The sequence below is a fragment of the Rhinoraja longicauda genome, chromosome 1 (assembly GCF_053455715.1).
Source record: "Rhinoraja longicauda isolate Sanriku21f chromosome 1, sRhiLon1.1, whole genome shotgun sequence".
Classification (NCBI taxonomy): Eukaryota; Metazoa; Chordata; class Chondrichthyes; order Rajiformes; family Arhynchobatidae; genus Rhinoraja; species Rhinoraja longicauda.
The window spans coordinates 57594854-57617554 of record NC_135953.1 but is presented as its reverse complement, the minus strand read 5'-3'; positions in this window follow the sequence as shown (position 1 = coordinate 57617554).

The window sequence follows — 22701 nt, the reverse complement described above, 5'->3', positions numbered from 1 at the left end:
TCCGTCATATCGCGGGTAAGCTGAATGCCGTTGCTGACGCCCTGTCTAGACCTGCTTTTCCCCCTATTTCGGCGGTGGACTGCGAAGTGGATCCCCAGGAGCTCGCGGAGGCACAGCTCCTGGCGGATACCGTTTCGACGTACCAGTCCACCACTTCGGGATTGAAGTTGGCCTAGGTAGCTTGTGGGTCGGAGGGCACGAAAGTCTGGTGCGATGTTTCTCTTCCTCGCCCCAGGCCGGTAGTACCGCCCTCCCTTCAGCGCCGGGTTTTCGATGCCATTCATGGGCTGGCACACCCGTCCATCCGCTCCACCTCTGCCTTGGTGGCAGCGAGGTTTGTCTGGCATGGCCTGCGGAAACAGGTAGCGGGATGGGCACGTTCCTGCGTGCCCTGTCAGACCGCTAAGGTCCAGCGCCACGTCCAGCCCCCCGTACAGGATTTCGAAGTCCCGGCTTTTCGTTTTTTCCACATCCACGTGGATTTGGTCGGGCCTTTGCCTTCCTCCCGGGGCTACACCCACCTCCTCACGGTGGTGGATCGGTTCACCCGGTGGCCAGAGGCTTTCCCATTGTGTGATATCTCGTCAGCGTCTTGTGCTAGGACTTTGGCCCTTCATTGGGTAGCTCGTTTCGGGGTCCCGGCAGTTATTACAACTGACAGAGGACCACAGTTCACTTCGTCCCTCTGGGCCGCGCTGGCGGAACTGTACGGGTCCAAATTACAACCCACAACTGCATATCACCCCCAGGCAAATGGACTCGTAGAAAGGTTCCACCGCCAACTTAAGGCGTCCCTCTGTGCAAGGCTTGAAGGCCCAGACTGGGTAGACCAACTCCCTTGGGTTCTGTTGGGCATCCGGACGGCTCCTAAGCCAGATCTCGGTGCGTCGTCCGCAGAGCTGGTATATGGCTCGACCCTTCGAGTACCTGGAGATCTGTTTCCGGACACTTCAGCCCTGCTCCCTACAGTCCCATCAGCGTTAGCAGCTCTCCGGGAACGGGTGGGCTCCCTGGCTCCAGTGCCGACTTCACGTCATGGGTGTCCCATGGTACATGAACCGTCTTCCCTGAAGGACTGTGAGTTCGTTTTTTTGCGTAAAGATGCCCATCGCGCCCCGTTGCAGAGGGTCTATCAAGGGCCGTTTCGGGTTTTACGTAAGGGAACGGCTACTTTCACCTTAGACATGGGCGGCAAGAGTGAACTCGTCTCGGTGTCCCGGCTCAAACCTGCCCATTTGGACCCGGATCAACCAGTCCTGGTCGGTCAAACCCCTAGAAGAGGCCAACCTCCGTTAGTTCCGCCCAGTCCACAAACCCCCATTCCGACAGTTCCTCCGGGACCCCCAGTTTCGGCTGTTCCCCTAGGACCCCCTGTTTCGGCAGTTCCTCCAGGACCCCCCGTTCCGGTAGTTCCTCCAGAACCTCCCGTTCCGGCTGTTCCACCAAGTCCGGAACCTCCGGCTCCTGTGGTTCAAGCTGTCCCTCTCCGTACTCGTTATGGTCGCGAAATCCGGCTCCCTGCTAGGTTCCGCACCTCGGGTTCTGGGGGGGGTCATGTAGCGACCATAGAGAATGGTCCAGGTCGTCGAACCCTCGGATTGGCCAGCGAGGTCACGTGGGAACGCGACCATGAGGATTGGTCCAGGAAACGACATCGCTGATTGGCCAGCGATGTCAGGTGCGCGTTTGGCGCCCGATTTAGCCAGTTCGGCGAAGTCTTCAAGGAAGACAGTAAGTTTATATTGGTTGTCCTGTAACTTGTTGTTTTGATTCTGTATTCGTGTATTGCGGCTGCAATAAACTTCGTCTACAACTAGCAAGTTTCGGACTCGCCATACAGGTGTGTTTCTCAGGAAATGCTATGTTGTGTGATGTGATATTGAAGTGAATTTTAAACCAAGGCTATAAACAGAAATCAGATATAAACAATCCAGTGGCTGTGTTTCAAGGAGAGTAGTCCATTTTTAAAAAGTCATTTTTTAATTTTTTTTCTGTGACTATAATGGTCACACGTCCAAAGCATTCACTTCGCAATGAAGCACACTTGTCTTTTTGCTGGATACATGCAGTTGTCCTTGTTGCAGGCTTACTCGGGCCCAACCCCTTTTTTTTTTGTCTGATACATTGACCATTCCATTGGGGCTGATCTTGCATCCACACAGAAGTTAAAAACATCCTCATTTTTACTGCCAATTTCCACTCTACTTTCACATTTACATGGTTCGTTTCTGTACCTTCTGTTACTGCTTCTCCATCTCAGGAGGTAGACTAGCCTTGAAAATATTTTACATGCCCACAGATGCCTACATCTACCTTGATTATAGATCCCCTCACTCTTTTCCACGCAAGGATGTCATTCCTTTCTTTAATTTTTTTTGCCTCCATCACATTTGTTCCTTTGATGAGCCCCAGGTCTGGTGTCTCTGAGATGTCCTCCTACTTCATGAAATGCATCTGCCGTCTGCCATGGTGGATGGCACTCTGAATTGCTTTTCCTTTATTTTCAGGATGCCTACTCTCATCCCAATAGTTCCCAGTACTCAACTTCCACCCCGTCAGTCTTCACATTCAAAGAATATGCTTTGCAATTTCTGCCAGCTCCAACATAATCCCACTACCAGTCACATCCCCCTGTCATGGAGTCACAGAGCTATGCAGCAAGGATACAGGCCCTTCAGCCTAGCTTTCCCACACCAACCAACATGTCCCATCTACACTAATCTTACTTGCCTGAGTTTGGCCCATATCCTTCTAAACATATCCTATCTATGTACCTGCCTAAATGTTTCTTAAACGTTCCGATAGTACCTGCCTCAACTACCTCCTCCACCAACTTGTTCCATACACCCACCACCCTTTGTGGAAAAAAGTTACCCCTCAGTTTCCTATTAAATCTTTCCCCCCACACCTTAAACCTATATCCTCTGGTTCTCACTTCCCCTACTCTGGGCAAACGACTCTGTGCATTTACCCAATCTATTGTTCTCATGATTTTGTACACCTCTATAAGATCACCCCTCATCCTCCTGCACACCAAGGAATAGGGTCCTAGTCTGCTCAACGTCTCCCTATAGCTCAGGCCTCCAAGTCCTGGCAACATCCTCGTCAATCTTCTCCGTACCCTTTCCACCCTTTCTCTCATTTTCTGTAATTTGCAGGACCTTTCACTTTGTGGCTCCCTGGTCCGCACTTCCATCCTCACCCACTACACCCCGTCCCTTGGCACCTGCCCATACAACCGGAGGAGAAGCAACAGTATGGATTAGTAAGGGTGTCAGGGGTTATGGGGGAAGGCAGGAGAATAGGGTTAGGAGGGGGAGATCGATCAGCCATGATTGAATGGTGGAGTAGACTTGAGGGGCAGAATGGCCTAATTCTGCTACTATCACTTTTGACCTGATGAACACCTGTTATTTGCCTCTTCCCTTCCTCACCATCCTGGGGTCAAATATAATTCTAAGTGAAGTAGTGATTCATTTGCACTTTTTCTAAGCCTGTACGCTGTGTTTGGTATTCACAATGTGGTTTCCTCCACTCTAGATTATCCTGAGTTTCCATTGCCTTTCACTTTGATTGTCAATCCTATAACCCTCCAACTGTCTATTTGCAGCCTCCTCAACTGACCCAGTGAGCTCAACATAAACTAGATTTACATTGATTGATTGAAAATAGAAACAGGTCCTTCGGCCCACTGTGTCCACACCAACCTGAAGAAGGGTCTCGATCCTAAACGTCACCTATTCCTTTTCTCTAAAGATGCTGCCTGACCTGCAGAGATACTCCAGCTTTTTATGTCCAACCATTGGTCATCTGTAGACACTGGTTCTATGTTATCCCACTTTCACATCCACTCCTTACACACAGAAGCCAATTAACCTACAAACCCACATGTCTTTTGGAATGTGTGAGGTAACTGGTACCAGGAGGAGGAAACCAACTTGGTCACAGGGAAACATGCAAACTCCATACAAACAGGCCCCAAGGTCAGGATCAAACTCAGGTCTCTGGTGCTGTGAGGCAGCAGCTCTACCAGCTGTGCCACTGTGCCACCTTAAGAAGATCATTAGGAGACACGTCAATTGTCAAGCTTTGTCCCAGCCCACCTCTTTTCCAGCTTTCTCCCCCCCCCCCCCCCCCCCCCCCTCAATACAATCAGTTTGACGAAGAATCCCAACTCAAAATATGCATATCCATTCCTTCCACACATGCTGCCTGACCCATTGAATTAATCCAGCACACTTACAGAAGAAAATGTTATTTCCATCTGGGCACTTTGTAAACTTCTGGAATGAACATTGAATTCTCCAATGTCAGCCAAAATGCTTTCTCATCATGTTCCAGTATGATGCTTCTGTCCCTTTCTCAGCTATTTTTAAAAAACATTTCAGTTTTTGCTTCAGATTCCAGCATCTGCAGTGTTATTTATTTTCTATTATCCAGAGTCAGTGGGTTGCTTAAGAGGAGAGGTTGGATGAGCTAGGTTTGTATCTGTTGGAGATAAGACCGGAAGATAAGTGACATGAATGAAATGTTTTCAAGCTGAGAGAAGACCTGAAGGGATTTGACAAGGTAGATATGGAGGTAATGATTTTTTCAAGAACGGTGAGTCACTGTTTAAAAAGTAAAGATCAGGCATTTGGTTTTTTTCTGAAGATCATGGGCCTTTGGAACTTATATTTTTATAGGCCTTGGAAGGAGCCTTTGGATATTTTTAAGGCGGAGGTGAATAGATATTTGGTAAGCAAGGGACGAAGTGGATGAGAATGTGGATTTAAAATTAAAACAGTGAGTAAGTTCAAGGGTTCAGTAACCTTCTCCTCTCTCATATGTTTACATGTTGGTCATGGTTGTAGCTGAGCATACTATCTATATAAAATATAGATTTTGAAGTATCTCTTCACCTCATGTATAAAAGAAAAATGTTTATATTTTGTTTTTCATATCCTCGTGCAAAATCATATCATATGCAAAAGCATTTCACATCCAGGGTAGCATTTCTGAAGTGTGATATAATGTGGGAAATAAAGACAATAAACACTTAAGTGAAGAAATCTGATTCCTTTTCTACTAAATCATTCTCTGGTGCCACTATGTTCACTCAGGTTTGTGAAATTTTACGACAGCCACTGCTTGAAAGCAGAAATTATATTTGTTTTTTCAATTCCAAACTGAAGAATACCACTGTAGTATTTTTGAAATAGAGCAGGTGTATAAAATAATGGTATCATACATAGATTGTTATTCCATCAACAATGACACAGGAAAACAGAAAGGGCTTTTCTATCCTCAGTGTTGATTTAAATTACTTTTCCCAGACAATCACAGTCAAGGAGAACCCAGCAATTTAAAAAATAAAAAACAACCCATGATCACACAGTATTGTTGCAGCGCATCAGAAGTGGTTTTGCATTGTGTGTGCACCTGCTCTCATCAGTGTACTTTGATGTCATTTTTTCCCTGCAGAAATTAATGTAGACAGCATTTGTATTATGCATTCACTCAAGAGTTCATCTTGAATAAAGCATCTTCCGGGTCACATCGAGCTGCGCAAGTGATGGGAATTCGTTTTTCTGTGCCAGTAAAGTTCGAATTTAGTTTCGTAGAGCTACAAGTACGTGAAATGAATGAGAGGTGTTTTAGGCAGTGTTGGATGATATGGCAGATGGGATGGGGTGGGGGAAGCAAGAGCTGAATATTCATGAGACCTTTCCCAAAACTATGTGGGTGCTCCACTCCAGATAGAAAAGCCTGCTGCAACGCTCACCCTTCTTCCCCGTGTGTAGACTAAACCATTCCATTGCACTCACTCCTTCACCTGCCCATGCTTCTCCTCCCTTTTCCTGGTGCACCACCCTTCCTAAACCATCCTGCTCTACCCGCAATACCACATTATTCTCTAGTTTCTCCCTTCATGTCCTCTCTAGGCTCATCATTGTCTGCTTCTATCAGGCAACTGAACCATCCTATCAACGACGAGAGAGCTGTCCTGAGCTACTATCTACCTCATTGGAGACCCTCTGACTATTTTAGATCGGACTTTACAGGACTTCATCTTGCACTGAACATTATTCCTTTATCATGTATCTGCACACTGTGTATGGTTCGATTATAATCATATATAGTCTTTCCGCTGTCTGGTCAGCACACAACAAAAGCATTTCATTGTCCCTTGCAACATGTGACAATAAACTAAACTAGACTAAAGAGGCTTGTCAAAATCTAAAATTTCTTCAAAATCTTTGCAATGTTCTTTGCTCTCCTAAAACATAGTCTTAAAAGGGTGGAATTTATGGCACTTTATATCACTGAATTTTTTTGCAAAGTATTACATGCTCCCTCTTGCCCTAAAGTCAATTAGGACAAATCAAAATAGGACGTACAGGGTAAATGGTAGGGAATTGAGGAATGCAGTGGAACAGAGGGATCTGGGAATAACTGTGCATTGTTCCCTGAAGGTGGAATCTCATGTGGATAGGGTGGTGAAGAAGGCGTTTGGTATGCTTGCCTTTATAAATCAGAGCATCGAGTATAGAAGTTGGGATGTAATGTTAAAATTGTACAGGGCATTGGTGAGGCCGAATCTGGAGTATGGTGTGCAGTTCTGGTCGCCAAATTATAGGAAGGATGTCGACAAAATGGAGAGGGTACAGAGGAGATTTACTAGAATGTTGCCTGGGTTTCAGCACTTAGGCTACAGAGAGAGGTTGAACAGGTTGGGTCTTTATTCTTTGGAGCGTAGAAGGTTGAGGGGGGACTTGATAGAGGTTTTTAAAATTTTGAGAGGGACGGGCAGAGTTGACGTGGGTAGGCTTTTCCCTTTGAGAGTGGGGAAGATTCCAACAAGGGGACATAGCTTCAGAATTGAGGGACAAAGGTTTAGGGGTAACATGAGGGGGAACTTCTTTACTCAGAGGGTGGTGGCTGTATGGAATGGGCTTCCGGTGGAAGTGGTGGAGGCTGGCTCGATTTTATTATTTAAGAGTAAATTGGATAGGTATATGGATAGGAGGGGATTAGAGGGTTATGGTCTGACTGCAGGTAGATGAGACTAGGTCAAGGAGAATGGTCGGCGTGGACTGGTAGGGCCGGACAGGCCTGTTTCCATGCTGTAGTTGTTATATGTTATATGTTATATGTTATTCAAATGTGAAACTTCATTCCTGCTACAGTGAAGGAGCACAAAGAGAAGTTTAGCTTCTTGAACTGAGAAAAAAAACTCTCCATTCACTTTAATCTGTCAATGATCGATACACGCGAACCCCCCTCTTCCACATTGGTCCGCTACCTGAGAAGAATAATACTGTTGTTCATTGATTCTTTCATCTCTGCTGGAATGCAAACTGTCGTGTCAAAGGACTTGCACTCATCATTCCAAAAGCCCATGTCAACCTGTGAAAAACAAAGAAGATTTTTACATTTTAACAGGAATATAATAACTGTGTAAGTTGTGCTGTTTGTATTCTGTCCAGTTACCAATCCCCTTTGTTGAAATATCTCATCCTGGAAACAAAATCAAAGTCTTAGAGTCATACAGCAGGGAAACAGGCCCTTCTGCACAATGTGCCCACACTGACCAAGATGCCCGCATCTATACTAATCCCATCAGTCTGCATTTGGCTCTAAACCTTTATTATCCATGTACCTGTTCAAAAGTCTTTTAAACGTTGTTATACAATCTGCCTCAACTACCTCCTCTGACAGCACGTTCCATGTACCCACCATCTTTTATGTGAAAAAGTTGCCCCTCAGGTTCTTATTAAAATTTTCCCTCTCAGGAAATTACTCATGTGAATAGTGAGTAGCACACTCAACAAACATCATCAATGCCATTCATTGAGTCTTTGTTAAATGGTAACTGACTATTGTGAATCCACATAGTCATGAGGTCAGCCATGTTAGTAAATGCAGCACGTTCCCACTGAGCACCCTCCTGTGGTGTCTGGTGAATCTTTTTTGGTGTGAGATCGACTTCATTTGATGTGTAATTGTTATGCGGTCGGAATGCGGTCGGAATGCGGCCGGAACATGGGCCAGCTAGTTGCTGGATGAGAGTCAGGAGCACCAGGGGTCAGAAATGTGGATAGGTTTGTGGTCAGAGTTTGGAGTGCTTGTGTGCTTCTGCTTGCTTTAACCGCTACATGTCATTGCAGCTGTACAGTTACTCCCGGTAGCCTTGGTGGCATTCGTGGCTTTTTGTTATCTGTGGCACATCTGTGCCCCAATCTCTCACAAATAACCAGGATGTAGAGAATATTAAATCAGAACGGATGATCACAAACATTCAAAAGCATGGATGTGCCAATAGAGTAGGAATAGTCAGCACCAACAGTTCACCAAAGCAACAGAGAAAGCAGGAGGAATAACGATGAGGGGGTACCTCAGGGAAACTTACCAAATAGTGAAATGCCTGGATAGAATTAATGTGGAGAGGATGTTTCCGGAGAGTCTCGGACCAGAGGCCATAGCCTCAGAATAAAAGAACAGATGTTGTTAAAACTTTTTTTGCAGTATTAAACACAACATCTGGCAATATGAAGCTATCACATAATTCCATTAGGAATTGGTGCAAATGTTTGATGAGAAATTAATATAGGGCTCACCTCATTTCAACTGTAGGATTGAAAAAATTGTGAACAAGGATAATGTTGCCTCAGGCAAATTGAATATTGCAAAGGAATTTAAAAAATATCCTACATTATTTAAAAGTAGATTTTTAGGATCTTCCCTGTTTAAAAAATATTATGTTGCAGTAATAAGAAAACCAAATGACCCCAATGCATGGGATAAACTTTTTATACTTGGTATCCCGGAGTCTTTAAGTCTAGTTCAAATGATATCCTGAATAGTAACCATTTCGTACAAGTTAACCATTAAAACCATATCAACAAAACCAATGGGGAATGGGGAAACATGTCCTCTTTTTATTTAGGTTTAGATTTATTATTGTCACGTGTACCAAGGTACTATGAAAAGTTTGTTTTGTGTGCTATCCAAAGAGATTATATATACCATAGCTGTAAACTATGAGATCCTCTCTCTCCCTTCCAGGGTCCTCTCTCCTTTCCTGTCCACCATCAACACCTCGGACTTCAGATGCCACCTGCAGAAGTTTTCAGATGACTTTGCAATTGTGGGCTGCATCAGTGAGGGGAGGGAAGTTGAACACAGAGGTGTAGACAACAACTTTGTTGAGTGGTGTGGGGTGAATCACCTGCAGCTCAACACCGACAAGACTTTAGGAGGGGAGGGCCACCCCTGTCCCCTGTCCCCATCAAGGGTGTGGATGTGCAGTCTACCAAGGAGTACACGTACCTTGGAGTTTACCTGAACAGTAAACTGGACTGGTCCAGGAATGCTCAGGCTCTGTATAAGAAGGGACAGAGCCATCTGTACTTTCTGAGGAGGCTCCGCTCTTTCAACATCTGCAGTAAGATGCTGCAGATGTTCTACCAATCGATGGTGGCCAGTGCCATCTTCTTCACTGTCATGTGCTGGGGTAGTAGGGCAAAAGCCGCGGATGGCAACAGAATTAACAAGCTTATCAGGAAGGCTGGCTCTGTCCTGGGAGTGGAGTTAGATTCACTGGAGGTGGTGTCTTAGAGGGGAGAATGCTTCTCAAACTGCTGAGCATCCTGGACAATACAGCTCACCCCCTCCGTGACACACTGGTCAACCTGAGGAGCACCTTCAGCAACAAACTGGTTCCACCAAGATGCAACACAGAACGCCACAGGAGATTATTTTGCCATGTGGCTTTCAAACTGTACAACCCCTCCCCTTCTGTCATGGTGTAGACTGATTCCCCTTCCCCCTTTCCCACCCCCCCCCCCCTCCCCAATCTTTGCACATACCCACTCCTGGACATTCCATTCGTCACTTTAATTTCATGTTTCATGTATTTTGTGTTTTATGACTGTTGGCAGACCAAAATCCCTCCTGGGATAAATAAAGTGCTATCGTGTCGTATCGTATTGTATCGTAAATACAATTGTCAAACTCATATACAATAGATAGATCAAAGGGGTAGACACAGAATTCAAAATATAGTTCTCAGCATTGTAGTGCATCAGTTCCATAGATTCCCCTTCCAGCATTAAAATCAGCATGCCTCTGGCTGGAAGATTCTCCTTTTCATGCATAATTTAATCAACATTCTCTTTCCATATCCAATATTGACAGCATTATCATCTGTATGCAATGCCGTGCAATTTGCAATGTCAAAGTATTTGCTCGGGTTTTCAAGGGGTTCTCCTGATCTACGGCTGTAATTCTGTGGAAGATTGACAGAGGCTCTGGGAACCAGTGCAAACACCGGAAAACAGCCAATTATTATGTTTCTCTTGGGTGGCTGCTAAAATTCTACCTCCATCAAATTTCGTAACGGCAGTCTACAGCAGAGAAAAATAAATTTGCAGTACATAAAATTTTGCAGTACAGTACATACAATACAATACAATGCAATATATCTTTATTGTCATTGTACCCAGGGGTACAACGAGATTGGGAATGCGCCTCCCATACGATGCACTAATTTAGGTAATTTAGACAGCAGCAACCCAGAGAGTTGGGAATTTGTGGAATTCTCTGCCACAGAAGGCAGTAGAGGCCAATTCACTGGATAAATTGAAAAGAAAGTTAGATAGAGCTCGAGGGGCTAGCGGAATCAAGGGATATGGGGATAAGGCAGGCACGGGTTACTGATTGTGGAAGATCAGCCATGATCACAATGAATGGTGGTGCTGGCTTGAAGGACCAAATGGCCTCCTCTTGCACCTATTTTCTATGTTTCTATAATTCATTGAAATACATATACAGAATCCCTGTTGTATTTTTCTTAGTTGTTTTGCAAATCTTTTTTGTTGCTCCTTCAATAGGCTAGTTTATGTTACCTGTGCTCGCCATCAGCACTCTAACACACAATCCATAAGTCCATAAGACATAGGAACAGAATTAGGTCATTCAGCCCTTCGAGTCTACTCCACCACTCAATCATGGCTGATCTATTTTTCCGTCTCAACCCCATCCTTCTGCCTTGTCCCCATAACCATTGATGCCTTTACTAATCAAGAACGTATCGATCGAAGATGGACACACAAATCTGGAGTAATTCAGCGGAACAGGCAGCATCTCCAAAGGAATGAGGGACATTTCAGCTTGACTCGAAACATCACCCAGTCCTTCTCTCCAGAGATGCTGCCTATCCCGCTGAGTTACTATCTTCGGTTTAAACCAGCAACTGCAGTTCCTTCTTACACTAAGAACTTATCAATCACCGCTTTAAAAAATCCAATGACTTGCCCTCCACAGCTGTCTGTGACAATGAATTCGACAGATTCACCACCCTCCAGCTAAATAAATTCCTCCTCATCTCCATTCTAACCTCTCCAATCTGCACCTGGCTGTGGCAAGCACACCACACCTATCTATAGGACTGAACTGACTTGCCAATGGCTCCTGCACCGAGATGAAATGGCCAAATTGGTAAATGGAAAATCAGAAGTCTCAACCACTTTGTTGCACTTTCTATGAGGGCCAGATATTATAGTAAAGAAGTTGTCTCATGCAGAAACAGGCCCTTCAGCAGTCATGTCTATGCTGACCATCTTACTTTGACTCATCCCATTTACCTGCATTTGGACAATAGCATGCTAGACTAGGGCAGTTCATGCAGATACTTGTTATGTGTTGTGAGGGCTCCTCCACCAATTCCTCAGCTTGAAAAATATTGATCTAAAAATGTATTTATGCACAGTTACAGTGGGGATTGAGCATGTGTCGATGGCACCGTGTGCAAATGGCACTGACAGTTCATTATCGCGCATTTTGACAAAGTCGACAACAGGGGATTTTAGGCAGAAACCAGGAGTCACCTACAGACCATCATGTCACATAATGAAGACATTATTGACAAGTTAGACAGGGTCTGAATCATAGTTCTGGCAAGTGGCAGAGCATGGATATCATTCAGAGCTTCTTCACAGATTCTCCTGCTCTTTACATTTATATTTCCTTGTCAGAATTTAGATGCAACCTGCTACCAAAAGGAGAAATACCCATCTGCATATGCAGCCAGGTGTCATACGATTGCTTCTCATCACCCCACATAGTTTTTATCCCATCCAAACGATATCTTCAGAACTATCTTGGTAATCACACTAGGGTATCTTAATCACGTATTGCAACCTTGACTTATCCCAATTTCCTCTTCCTGATCTGGACCATGTTGTTACTGATTGTTCTTTATTCAAGGTTCTATTGGTTAGCATCCAAATGCCTCCCTTTCCAGGTCTTTTCAGGACTTATCTGAGGATTGCAGAGAAGTGTAAGATGTTGCATTTTAGGAAGTCGAACAACACATTCACAATGAATGGTAGAGCCTTGGGAGTGTTGTGGAGCAGAGAGATCTAAGAGTGCGGGTACATTGTTCCTTGAAAGTGAGTTCACAGATGGATAGGGTGGTCAAGAAAGCCGTTTTTGGTTTAATGGGCCTTCATCTGTCAGGGTCTTGCGATGGAAGTTAGGATGTTATGATACAGTTGTACAAGACAATGGTGAGGCTGCATTTGGAGTATTGCACAGAGTTTTGGTCACCCTGCTATAGGAAGGATGTCATTAAGCTGGAAAGAGTGCAGTGAAGGTTTCCAAGGATGTTGCCAGGACTTAAGGGGGTGAGCTATAGGGAGAGGCTAGGCAAGCTCGGACTTTATTCCTTCGAGTGCAGGAGGCTGAGGAGTGATCTTATCGAGGTGTATAAAATCATGAGGGGAAGAGATTAGGAGAATGCACAGAGGCTTTTACCCAAGGAAGGGGAATGAAACAAGACGACATATGTTTAAGGTGAGACGGACAAGATTTAATACGAACCTGAGGGGCAACTTTTTTTTCAGCATGTGGTGTGGAATAAGCTGCCAGAGAAGGTAATTGAGGCAGATTTAACAACATTTTTGAAGGCTATCTGGATGAGTATATAATTAGGAAAGATTTAGAGGGTTAAGGGCCAAACACAGGCATATGGGACTAGTTTAGATGGGGCTTCTTGGTTGGCCGAAGGGCCTGTTTCTGTGCTGTATGACTCTATGACGGTTGGTGACACTAAAGCCTCTTCCCAGGCAACTTACTAATTCAATAATAATGAGATCTGACACTGGCTGGACCAAGCTTTTCTACAGTGTATTGGTCTGTTATTATTATCTCATTGCAGTTTGTGGGACCTGAATCTGTGCAAATTAGCTGATATCTTTCTTGCAGAGCAGCCGTGACTAGATTACTGAAGCACTTAATTACTATTAATATACTGTGATTCCGTGCGTTCATGAAACATGCTATTTACAAATCAAGCGAGCATCAGCAAACATCACCTGGTGAACCAGATGCCAACCTTCAGGATTCCCAAATATTTGCATTGTGGATTGGTTTATTTTTTTGCATAATATTATTCAAGAAGAGCTAGTGGAGTGCATGGAATTGATTAGATAATATTCCAGGTCAAGTGGCTAATAGTAAGTTAGTTAAGGCCCCCCTCGGTCATGGCTGACCTTGGGTGATGAATCCTGGTTGTTGGCTGCTTGCTCCAAACCTTGGCTAGAGCAGCGTTGATGTGTGGTCGGATGCAAGCCTGGGCGATGTCATATGAAGGACAGGCTTTGCCCATGCAGCACGTCCCCCCTCTCCACGTCGCTGATTGATCCAAAGGAACAGCAGAGCCGTTACAGTTTGGCACCAGCGCCGTCGCAGGAGCTGCCAAAACGAGGTTGTAGACAACGACGAACTGCCTTAGGGACTCCGACTCCGGAGGTTTACTCCTGGAGCCTTTTCCATGACTGGATATGGCCACAAGGCAGTGGAGCTTTTAGATCAGAGTTTTCCCTCTCCTAGATGGACTACCTTCCCAGGCTGACGAGCCTCATCTGCCCGAGACTCATGGGTGCGGGAGCGTCTATCTTCCCATCTATAGCACCTGCCCACTGCAGCCTTCATCCGCCTTCCCAGCCGTTGTGACGCTCCACTAAAGTCAGCCATCATCCTCCGCCTGTTTCACCGTTGAGGTCTTGGTTGGATTGCTCTTTTTCAGGGACCTCCCCCTCAACCGTACCGCCATGGGTGACCCTACCAGGAGCATAGCTCCAGACGGCATCGCTCTCAGTATCTCAGGACCACACGAGCTTCTCCACCACGACAAGGTGATGATCCACGGAGAAGAGGCTAATAGTAGAATGGAGAAAATAGCTTAAGGGCCCGCAACCCAATAGAACACAAGGAGCTAATAAATGGAGAGGTTTCTTTATTAAATGGTGTTCCTGTCAGGTCTGTGCTAAGATTAATCAGGCAAGTTGTTAGACAATAGAGCTTTTCCAATTGTACCAAATATCAATGGAAGCACCCAATCCAATATGGCCAGCAGTAGACTGTGAGCATAGGGGACCAACATTAGATTGACCCATAAGGTGTATGTCTTATGCCTCAAAGTTGAGCAAGTTGCAATCTTGTTTTAGAACAAATTTAACAATTGTTGTTGCTCAGCAACAATCCACTATTGTGCAAGAGTTAAACTGTCATAGTTTTTGCTTGGGTTTCCAAGTTTGCCAGTTAAAACTATAAATTGGAGACAAGCCCTTTGCTGTCCAACTGTCCATTTTCTCTCCACTGAAAAGTGTCATTTTCATGTTCATTTGATAACTGACAAAAACAATGCGAGGCAGAATGATGTTTTTACTGACTTTTAATGGTGTTTTAAGTTTATTTATTTGACTGGTATTCTCAAAGGTAATATTCCCATGTGTTACAATTTTGATTTTTGCCACTGGATTTAGAAAAGCTAAAGGATCTGTCAGAGAACTGACTTTACCTCAGATTCACAAAATGTTCAGGATTGTGGCAATGCACTAGCTCAGCTTTATTGAGAAGCTTGTGTCAAAGATAAATTGCAAAGCTTCAAGAAGACAGCAAGGGATAGGGATAGGTAGAGTGCTTAAAAATGCTTAAAGCCCACTTCATGTGTTATAATAATTCTGTGCTTTACAGAAGGTTGAAACTGAGCATGTGTAAATGACACTCACTGCAGTCTACTGTAGTCACATTCTGTTCTCTGTTGTCAAAGGACAAATGACAATCGTAAAACCATAAAATAAGGTTGAAAGGGTAGCAAGACATTTGCTTATCTGTAATAGGGTAGGATTGGGCTGTGTTTATTCTGCTGTGTATTTCGGAGGTGCATGATGTATATTTATTATAAGACCATTTAGAAGAAGGAAAAGTTCTAGTTCCTTCTGCATTAATCAAAACTTCAAAGGAAAATTCTGTATTTACGTAAATTAATCTTTGTTCATTGAGCAATCTCCGAGTTGTCCCCAGTGATCAATGTTGGAGGACCTCACATGGTCCACCAACACTGCTGCACTAGTCAAAAAAGCACAGCAAAGGATGTTTTTCTTGAGAACGCTAAAAAAGGTCGGTCTGCCACAACAGTTACTGATGACCTTCTACCGCTGCACCACAGAGAGCATACTGACATACGGCATCTATGTGTGGTATCTCAGCTGCATGGCAGCGGACAGGAAAGCTCTTCAGCGGGTCGTCTGCAGAGCGCAGAGGATCATTGGGACACAGCTACCAGCCCTGGAGGACATCTACAACGCACGCTGCCTCAGGAAAGCCACCAACATCTACAAAGACTCCACACACCCATGCCACCGTCTGTTTGAACTACTTCCATCTGGCAGACATTACAAAGCCTTCTACGCCCACACCTCCAGACTAAGGAACAGCTTTATTCCTAGAGGTATAGCTGCTCTGAATCGGTCCTGCTGAGAGCCCGCCATGATCTGTCTCTGCCCCCAGGGTCATCTGGCACAACTGACCCCTGCATGAACCTTTTTTTGCATTTTACCTTGTTTCCCCTTTTTTTTCTTTTGTTGTTTTCATTAATGCCATGATTTATTTATATATTTGATAGTATCGATATGGAAGTGACATTCTCAATCTCGTTGTACTTGTACAATGACAATAAAATATATTGTATTGTAATGTATTTGTTCTTGAATAAATTATTTGCTCTTAAATAAAGTCTTGATTGCCTTGCCCAGTTTTGTGCTGTGTTTTAAAGTTTTATTTAACACTTGCCTCCCAGTATTTCCATACATATATATACTTATTAGGGTATGTGCTCTACCTTGCTTTCTGGAGTCAATAACTAAATCTTTTGTTTTGCTAACATCGAGGGAGTGGTTGGTATCTTGATACCATGTTACTAAGCTCTCTATCACATTTCTTGCTCGTTCTTGTCAATGTTCGAGACCCAGCCCATCACAGTGGTGTCATCTGCATACTTAGAATTAGAGCAGAATTTGGCCACACAGTCATGAGTGTTAGTGAGTGTAGTAAAGGGCTGAGGACACATCTTTGCAGTCACCAGTGTTGAGAATGATCATGGAAGATGTTTTCTTGTCTGTTCAGTAATCAACCCCTGTCTTTGTCCTTGCATGTATATCTTGTCCTTAGAATCCTCTCCAGTAACTTGCCTATTGTAGACGTTAGACTCTCAGATCTACAGTTTCGAAGTTTTTCATTGCAATTCTTCTTAAATAGAGGCACAACATTAGATATTCTTCAATCTTCCGACACCTTACCTGTGTCTAACGGTGATTGATATATCTCACCCAAGGCTCCTGCACTTTATTTTCTAGCTTTCCACAGTGTCCTTGGATATATCCAACCAGGCATGGGTATTTTATGTACCTTCATATTTCTTAGGACATCCAGTACCTTCTTTTCTGCAATTTCACCCATCCGCATGGCAATTCTGTTCACTTTCCCCTGCCCTTCATGTTTTTCTCTATAGTGAACGCAGAGGAAAAGTATTGATTGAGGACTTTGAGGACTACAAATAGATGATCACTTTGGTTTCTTAATCTAATCAGCCAGTGCTATTTTGTGCCCTTTTTTGCCCTCCCGATTTCCTGCTTATGTCTGCTCCTCAGTCCCCTATAATCCTCCAGGGACACACTTGATCCCAACTGCCTATACCTGACCCACATCTCCTTCCTTTTTCGACCACAGCCTCAATTTCTCTCATCATCCAAGGTTCCTTAATCCCATCCGCCTTCCGCTTCACTCTAACAGGAACACGCATACGCTGAATTCTCAACATATTTTTAAAAGCCTCCCACTTTCCAGATGTCCCTTTGCCTGCAAGCATTGCTCCAGTCAACTTTTGCAAATTCCTGACTTATACTATCACCTTGTGAACTGTAAATGTTTAGATATGTTTATACTATCACCTTGTAAACTGCAAATATCACCTTGTGAACTGTAAATGTTTTACATACTTATTAAATATCACCTCAGTTTCAGTCTGAAGAAGGGTCCTGACCTGAAACGTCACCTATCCATGTTCTCCAGAGATGCTGCCTGGCCGAGTTAATCCAGCACTTTGTGTCTTTTTTGTTAATCAGCAACTGCGGTTCATGTCCAAATGTCACCTCAATCCTTTGTTGCAACAAAATCATCTGCAGTTTGACAATTTCCACTCAAAAACTATAATTCTCCAGCCTTACAAAATCCTTATAAATTTCCTCTGCACACTTTCCAATGCCATCGCCTGCATCTGGCAATGTGTTGACCAGAATTGTACACTGCTCACAACTAATTATTTATACAATCTTAAAATGACCTCCCTGTTCTTGAAATCTAATCTCAGCTCATAAAGGCAAGTAGCCCATTTCCCTCCTTAAATAGCACATTCTGCAATCTTCAGGAGCTTAGTGGATGCACACTTTATGATCTCTCTCTTTTTCTCTACTTTGTTTGACTTTTCATATTTCCTCATTTTGTTTGTCCTCCTCAAATACGCACCTGACTCTTCCCTTAATTGAATTCAATTTGCCACTTATGTGTCCACCATTGATGTCTTCGTCCAGCACAGAACTATGCACCAGCATCAAACACAATTATGGTTTTATCATATTCAACATTTTGCAAGCATTCATCCTCTGGTGCCCTTGACATTTTATTGTTACAATAATACACCCTGAATTTTTTATAACCTTTGATTGCTAGTGTAATTTATTGTGGTTTTCAGTGCTTTCTGTGACCTTAACATTTTCCCCATTTTACATACTGTGTCGGAAGCTATACGGTATATCACAATATTACATAGATTACCAATGTTAGAGTGGCAAAGTGGCATGGGTTCAATTCTGAGCTTGGGTGCTGTCCGTTTGGTGTTTGTTATTCTCCCTGTAACTGCATGGGTTTCCTCCACTTGCTCCGGTTTTTAGTTTTTTTTAGAGGTATAGCACAGAAACAAGCCCTTCGGCCCAACAAGTCCGCACTGACCAGCGATCCCCGCGCATTAACACTACCCTACACACACTAGGAACAATTTTACATTTATACCAAGCCAATTAACCTACATACCTGTACATCTTTGGAGTGTGGGAGGAAACCGAAGATCTTGGAGAAAACCCATGTCACAGGAAGAACATACAAACTCCGTACAGACAGCACCCGTAGTCAGGATCGAACCCGGGTCTCTGACGCTGTAAGTAGCTCTACCACTATACCACTCTGCCACCATGTGGGTTTCCTCCCACATCCCAAAGATGTGCAGCTCTGTAGGTTAATTGGCCGGAGTGTGAAGGGAGTAGATGCCAAAGTGGGATAACAGTACTAGTGGGAATGGGTGACCGATGGTAAGCATGGACACGGGGGCCAAAGGGTCTGTTTCCATGCACTATCTTTCAATTAATCAATCAATCAATCAATCAATTAATAAAGAAAATAAAACAAATGTGGCATTTTAAATCCACCTGCCAACAAGAAGTGGCTAGATACCATTGTTTGGTCTGAAATACATGGACATCATCATTTTTTTCCCCCTTTGGATAACCACTATAGCCACTTTCTTAGAAATGACAATAATAATTAAGAATTGCAAAAATTATCAATGTTATGGGCACGTGGCTCTAATTTGTTGGATATTTCTGACTAACGGTGGGCGGGTAGAATTAATATTCTCATCAGGTGTTTTAAATGGCAACTGTTCTGACTAAAAATTCCCAGGCAGAGTAGTTATATATTTTCAAGCTGTTGCAGAATTTTCAGCTACTTCTAAAACAAACATTTGTTTAAAGTTGTCTCACTCTATATCCCACAGATCATTTGAAAGAAACCAAAATTAGGGTATTAATGACAGGCTGTCTGGGAATCGACAGTCAGAATGTTAGTAGCTGTGAAACGTCCAGCTGATTGGCCAGATGCAAGATCTGCTGTCAGGAGATATTGATTCCTTGCCTGCATCTACTGGGAGCTAGTTCGGGTTGTCTATAAAATCAATTAAATAAAGAATTCAAATTCCCTATATCATGTAATGTCGCGCAACTATATTAGTGTACTTATGATGTCTTTGGTGACACAGATGGAATTTTACAGTTGGCATCAGTGAGGTAAAACCTCCAGGTAAGTTTTAGAAACATAGAAACATACAAAAATAGAAAATAGGTGCAGGAATAGGCCATTCGGCCCTTCAAGCCTGCACCGCCATTCAATATGATCATGGCTGATCATCCAGCTCAGTATCCTGTACCTGCCTTCTCTCCATACCCCCTGATCCCTTTAGCAAAAAGGGCCAAATCTAACTCCCTCTTAAATATAGCCAATGAACTGGCCTCAACTACCTTCTGTGGCAGAGAATTCCACAGACTCACCACTCTCTGTGTGAAGAAATGTTTTCTCATCTCGGTCCTAAAACACTTCCCCCTTATCCTTAAGCTGTGACCCCTGGTTCTGGACTCCCCCAACATCGGGAACGATCTTTCTGCATCTAGCCTCTCCAACCCCTTAAGAATTTTATATGTTTCTATCAGATCCCCCCTCAGTCTTCTAAATTCCAGCGAGTACAAGCCTAGTCTATCCAGTCTTTCTTCATATGAAAGTCCCGCCATCCCAGGGATCAATCTAGTGAACCTTCTCTGTACTCCCTCTAAGGCAAGAACGTCTTTCCTCAGATTAGGAGCCCAAAACTGCACACAATACTCCAGGTGTGGTCTCACCAAGGCCATGTACAACTGCAGTAGAATCTCCCTGCTCCTAAACTCAAATCCTCTTGCTATGAATGCCAACATACCATTCACTTTCTTCACTGCCTGCTGCACCTGCACGCTTGCTTTCAATGACTGGTGCACCGACACCCAGGTCACGTTGCATCTCCCCTTCTCCTAATCGTTCACCATTCAGGTAATACTCTGCTTTCCTGTTCTTGCCGCCAAAGTAGATAACCTCACATTTATCCACATTATATTGCATCTGCCATGCATTTGCCCACTCGCCTAATCTATCCAAGTCACTCTGCAGCCTCCTAGCATCCTCCTCGCAGCTAACACTGCCACCCAGCTTCGTGTCATCCGCAAAGTTAGAGATGATGCATTCAATTCCCTCGTCCAAATCATTAATATACACTGTAAATAACTGGGGTCCCAGCACTGAGCCTTGCGGTACCCCACTAGTCACTGCCTGCCATTCCGAAAAGGACCCGTTTATTCCTACTCTTTGCTTCCTGTCCGCCAACCAATTTTCTATCCACCTCAACACTGAACCCTCAATACCGTGTGCTTTAAGTTTGTACACCAATCTCCTATGTGGGACCTTGTCGAAGGCCTTCTGAAAGTCCAGATATAACACATCGACTGGTTCTCCCTTATCCACTCTACTAGTTACATCCTCGAAAAATTCTATAAGATTCGTCAGACATGATTTGCTTTTTGTAAATCCATGCTGACTTTGTCCGATGATTTCACCACTTTCCAAATGTAATGCTATCACATCTTTAATAACTGACTCTAGCATTTTCCCAACTACCGATGTTAGGCTAACTGGTCTATAATTTCCCGTTTTCTCTCTCCCACCCTTTTTAAAAAGTGGGGTTACATTAGCTACCCTCCAGTCCTCAGGAACTACTCCAGAATCTAAGGAGTTTTGAAAAATTATCACTAATGCATCCACTATTTCTGAGGCTACTTCCTTAAGCACTCTGGGATGCAGCCTATCTGGCCCTGGGGATTTATTGGCCTTTAATCCATTTAATTTACCTAACACCACTTCCCGACTAGCCTGGATTTCCCTCAGTTCCTCCATCTCATTAGACCCCCGGTCCCCCGCTATTTCCGGCAGATGGTTTATGTCTTCCTTAGTGAAGACAGAACCAAAGTATTTGTTCAATTGGTCTGCCATCTCCTTGTTCCCTATGATCAATTCATCTGTTTCCGACTGCAAGGGACCTACATTTGTCTTAACTAATCTTTTTCTCTTGACATATCTATAAAAGCTTTTGCAGTCAGTTTTTATGTTCCTTGCCAGTTTTCCCTCATAATCTATTTTCCCTTTCCTAATTAAGCCCTTTGTCCTCCTCTGCTGGACTCTGAATTTCTCCCAGTCCTCTGGTATGCTACTTTTTCTGGCTAATCTGTATGCTTCATCTTTTGTTTTAATACTATCCTTGATTTCCCTTGTTAGCCACGGATGCACTACCTTTCCTGGTTTGTTCTTTTGCCAACCTGGGATGAACACTTGTTGTAGTTCATCCATGCGACCTTTAAATGCCTTCCATTGCATGTCCACCGTCAACCCTTTCAGCATCAATTGCCAGTCTATCTTGGACAATTCACGCCTCATACCCTCAAAGTTACCTTTCTTTAAGTTCAGAACACTTGTTTCTGTATTGACTTTGTCACTCTCCATCCTAATGAAGTACTCCACCATATTATGATCACTCTTGCCCAAGGGGCCTCGCACAACAAGACTGCTAACTAACCCTTCCTCATTACTCAATACCCAGTCTAGAATGGCCTGCTCTCTCGTTGGTTCCTCGACATGTTGGTTTAGAAAACCATCTCGCAAACATTCCAAGAAATCCTCTTCCTCAGCACCCCTGCCTGTTTGGTTCACCCAATCTATATGTAGATTGAAGTCACCCATTATAACTGCTGCACCTTTGGTGCATGCATTTCTAATTTCCTGCATGATGCCATCCCCAACCTCACTACTGCTGTTAGGTGGCCTGTACACAACTCCCACTAGCGTTTTCTGCCCCTTAATGTTTCGCAGCTCTACCCATATCGATTCCACATCCTCCGAGCTAATGTCCTTCCTTTCCATTGCGTTAATCTCCTGTTTAACCAGCAACGCTACCCCACCTCTTTTTCCTTTCTGTCTATCCCGCCTGAATATAGAATATCCCTGGATGTTGAGCTCCCAGCCCTGGTCACCCTGGAGCCACGTCTCCGTAATCCCAACTACATCATAATCATTAACAACAATCTCCACATTTAATTCATCCACCTTATTCCGAATACTCCTTGCATTGAGACACAAAGCCTTCAGGCTTGTTTTTATAACCCTGGTGCAAGGGTCAGGGATGTCTCAGAGTGGCTGCAGAACATTCTGAAGGGGGAGGGTGAACAGCCAGTTGTCGTGATGCACATTGGCACCAACGGTGCCATGAACTTGGCTGCTGCTGCCTTCCCCTGATGAGGCATCTCCCCCAACAGTATCCAAAATGGTATATCTGTTTAGGAGGGAGGTGACCGCAGGGGACTCCTGCACTACTTTCTTTATGCTACGCTGGCTAGTGGCCAACCTTTCCCTTTTTGTCTGCTTAACCTTTACCTGTGGTGTGGCCAACTCTCTAAACGTGCTATTCACGACTTT